General features: G+C 35.3%; 1 pseudogene; it reads right to left on the reverse strand.

The window, feature by feature from the left end:
• Positions 1 to 915: 915 nt before the first annotated feature.
• On the reverse strand, positions 916 to 2,289 carry LOC120174831 (annotated as a pseudogene).
• Between the last annotated feature and the right edge of the window lie 2,218 nt (positions 2,290 to 4,507).

The following is a 4,507-nucleotide window of genomic DNA, read 5'->3' on the forward strand; positions in this document are numbered from 1 at the left end:
ATTTCCTGGTTATTTCGTTCAAATAACCAAACCCTAATGTTTCATCTCTTTTTCCCCCTTTGTCTTCCCTTCACAATATTACAAGTGGAAGGAAATCGTTGGGAACTCCCCCGTTTCTGAATTCTAACCTCGAAAAACCTAAAAATTAGGGATAAACCACATCATTGATCACCATACTATTAACTGTCTTATTTTGATCGGGATACTATTTTTTCTATGTAATTGGTCACTAACATTATGTTTTCCCCTTATTTTGGTCGCTTTTTCCGTTAAATATTTTCATTGTTTTTCTCCTATAAGATCGATAGAATGTATAAATTCAGGAGACTAAAACAGTTACCATACCACACCACATCACTTTCTCTTATAAATATTAAACGGTAAATGATCAAAATATAAAAAATGTAATGTCAGTGATTGATTATGTAAAAAAAAAGGATGGTAACTAAAATAGGAGAGAGGTACTAATATGGTCACCAATGATGTAGTTCACCATAAATAAAGACACTTCATATATTTCCATTTTCTGAAAATAAAAAGGAATAATTTGAATTTCATCCCTTTTTTTGTAAAAATTGCAAAGTCAATCCTTTTACTTTAATTTGTGGAGAAGTCTATCAAATGCGTAACATTGATAACCATTGCCGTTGAATGGCTGACCTGAAAATCAATAGTTAAACAATTTATATAGAACAAATTAGTAAAAATCAAATGTTCAAATCTGCATGTTTACCTATATTAGGGTTTTCTTTAAAGAAAACAAAGAACATTCATTCAGTTCAGTAAACCATAGAACGATAGAATAATTAGTTCAAACCCTAAATCACTGTGTAAACTCACTTTACTCCTCCACCAGCAGCCTCGGATGATTAAAAGAACATCAAATATGTACAAATTATTATGAATCAATCTTGATCATACAGGAAAGATTCAACCTAGTACAGGTATAGAAGATGAGCTCATAGACACACATCCCTTTAACCGTTCGAGAGTGGCATTTCGGCTGACCAGTCTGGAGTGTGAAGTTAACGGAAAGCCCTCCTTTACACATTCGTCGTACTTCTCCAAGGTGGAAACAATGTCGGAGAAATCCGGCCGCTTTGCGGGGTTCTCTGCCCAGCAGCGCTTTATGAGGTGTGCAACTGGCGGCTGACAACTCTCGGGCAACGGAGGCCGTTCGTTCTGCCGAAAAGAGTACCGACGTCAGAGGAGCTGCATCATAAGGTTAAGCATAGAGGAACAAGCTTTTATGTGTAATACCTTTTCAGCCACGGCAAAAGCAGCTTGCACAGGGGTCATTCCTTGGAAGGGAAGCAAGCATGTAGTGAGCTCCCATAACACGATCCCAAAGCTATACACATCGACTTTCCGAGTATACGGTTTCTCCCTAATCATCTCAGGTGCCATCCAGCGGTACGTTCCCATGTTTCCTTTAGTCTCGAGGCACTGTGTTTCGAGACACGACGTACCGAAATCTGCCACTTTAACCCGCATTTCATCGTTTAGCAGAAGATTGTTCGATTTGAGGTCTCTATGGATCACACCTTGTGAATGAAGATACTCCATTCCCCGAGATATGTCGAGGGCTAACCTCAATACCGTCTCCGTCGAGAGCGAGTAAGGCTCTTTCTTGTTCAGGTACATCCTCAGAGTCCCTTGTGACATGTATTCTGTGATGATGCAGTACACAGGCGGCTTCTTACAAGCAGCAATGAACTGAACTATATTGGGGTGAAGCAACCGTGAGAGCAAAGCTACTTCAGACTTGAACTGCTGTTCGAGTTTCGATCTCGTCTCCTTGTTTTGGTTTGGGATCCTCACCATTTTACAGCAACAGCTCTCTACTTATAAATTCCACGATAGATCCTACTATGAGCACCGGATGCGAATTTGTTGCCTATAAACACTTGAGAAAGATCAGCAGTTCACTCTTCTTGATCCTCCTTTGAAACTTCCCACGTCTCGACATTCTCCGAGTCCAAAATCATCGACCACGACTCCAAACTATCGAATCTACTCTTCTCCATGTTCACCATGTCAGGATTCATCTGTTTCTTCGACGAAGACGACGATAGGAATTGCAGCAGGTGTTTGCTCCTTGATTTTCGAAGGCGAAACGAATGGAAACATGAGGTTCCCATTGAAATCTTTTCGTTTTGTGATATGGAGTTGAAAGGGTAAGTGTCTGTTTAGTGTCAAAACAAACAATCAAAAGGTATCTTCCTTCTGAATGTGTGGATTGATTTCAGGAACTTCATGAACCGATTCAAAAACATGGGATTTGCTGAAGAATGAGTTTCATGAATTTCTCAGGCAAAAAAAACGATAAAATCAAAGAGAATTTATCAAGTGATCCTGGTTATTGGTAGCGAATTCATGGTATTTTTGAAATGCAGAGAAAATGGTTCAGATTTCTCACGGCATGTAAAGGTGGTTTAGCAGCAGAAAGATGAATTCAAAGCAGAGATTCTCAAGGGTATCTCGTGATTGCTTGGTTCGAAAGTGATAAACTTTTTAATCACTAAAAACGGGTGAATCCACGAGATAATGTTCTCGAACTTTTTTATTCACGAGATAATGCACATCCCAGATTAATTGCTGAAATGGGGTGAATTCTACAGTGGCATCCGGGCGAGCTTGGAGATCGCCATGGCATCCGAGCGACCTTGGAGGTCGCCATGGCATCCGGGCGACCTTGGAGGTCGCCATGACATCCGAGCGACCTGTGCGGTGTTTTGCAAAGGAGCAGGTGTAGGTCGCCATGCAATCAAATAGTATTGGAGCATGCTTGGGGGAGTTGTGGGATGCATGTGGGAGCTGTGCATGGGACGTGGGAACTGTTCATGGGCCATGCACGTCGAACGGTGTAGGTCGCCATGGAGTCACGGCGTGGTAGGTAGGTCGCCATGGAGTCTCGGCGACCAAGCTCCGTTGCAGCTAGATTCTAGCTGGGAGATTCCTGCATCCGTAGCTGCATGCGTTGCATCCATAGCTGGGAGATTCCTGCATCCGTAGCTGCATGTGTTGCATCCATAGTTGCGTTATTACAGCGTTAATTTAGCTGCCAAATGCAGCAAATATTATTGTTCAATTGCAGCCTTTCAATGCTCAATAGTTATACGATGCAATGCTAATATTATTTGCTTCAACAGTCAAATTTAATGACTCTATCCAACGCTCAGTTGCTTTATATAAAGGATATGGGGTTTAGGGTAGAAGCACAAGCACAAGCAGAACCAGAAGCATAAGCACATATAAACTTTGCCGAGAGAAAGAAAAGGAAGAAGAAGAAAAGAAGATAAAGGCTCAAACATAGTTCGTGAGGTAATTTTTTTATTGTTTAATTTAGTTTATTATATGAAATTATTAGTTTGTTAGTTTTGGGTTTAGGGTAAAACTAAAATCTAGTTAATTAGTTTGTTAGTATAAATTATTAGTTTGTTAGTTTAAGTTATATTATATTAGTTTATTAGTTTAAGTTATATATTATATTATATAAAAAATTAGTTAATTAGTTTCTTAGTTTAAGTTATTAAATATAAAAAAAGTATTAATTAATTTGTTAGTGTCTTTAAACGTATATTAGGTTGTTCGTTGAAGTTGAAGTTATATTATAAAAAAATTAATTAGTGCTTAATTAGTTTGTTATTTTAACTAAGTTATATTATAATAAAGAAATAGTTTATTAGTTTAAGGTATATATAATATATTAGATTATATAAAATTAATTTGTGGAAGCTATTGTTGTTTAAATAAATATTTTGTTTACACATACAAGACATTATTTCACAACATTTGCCCAAGTACAGATTGATTCGAAGAAAGAAACAAGGCAGGAAAAGAAAGTAAAGGAAGAAGGCATAAAGACGTGAGTAATTTATTATTTTTTGTTGTCCATTTTTTGTTGTTGTGTATGTGTAAATTAGTTAGTTAGTAAGTTTATATTAGATTATATAAACTAATTTGTGCGAGATAATTTTCGTTTTAAAAAATATTGTGTTTAAAAACATTTAGTGTTGTTTTAAAAATATTTTGTTTAATTTACATTGTATGTGTATATTAGTAAGGAGTAAAAATTAATTGAATGAAATAATCCGGACAACGCATTATCTCGCGAAATAATTATTTCGAGAACATTATCTCGACAGTTTTGCCTAACAAATTTGTTTGATATTTTTAAAAAATAAAAAATATTATCAAACTAATCATTATTATTAGTAATAATTACTAAATGATTAGTATCAAATCTAAATCATTAAATATTTATAATAAATAATTATTAGTGATTATGACTAAATCATATTATTATTAAATCATTAAATATCAAATCATTAGATTAATAGTAATATCAAATCATTATTAGGTTTATTAGTAAGCATCAATCAAGTTAAATAATAAATTTTATTTGATCATTAATATAATAGTATATTATTATATTTAATGATTTATGAAATTATCTTATCTAATTTTTTAATCTAAATTAATTTATTTTTTTATTGTAGAGAAA

This window comes from Hibiscus syriacus, unplaced genomic scaffold (assembly GCF_006381635.1).
Source record: "Hibiscus syriacus cultivar Baekdansim isolate YM2019G1 unplaced genomic scaffold, ASM638163v2 tig00112127_pilon, whole genome shotgun sequence".
NCBI lineage: Eukaryota > Viridiplantae > Streptophyta > Magnoliopsida > Malvales > Malvaceae > Hibiscus > Hibiscus syriacus.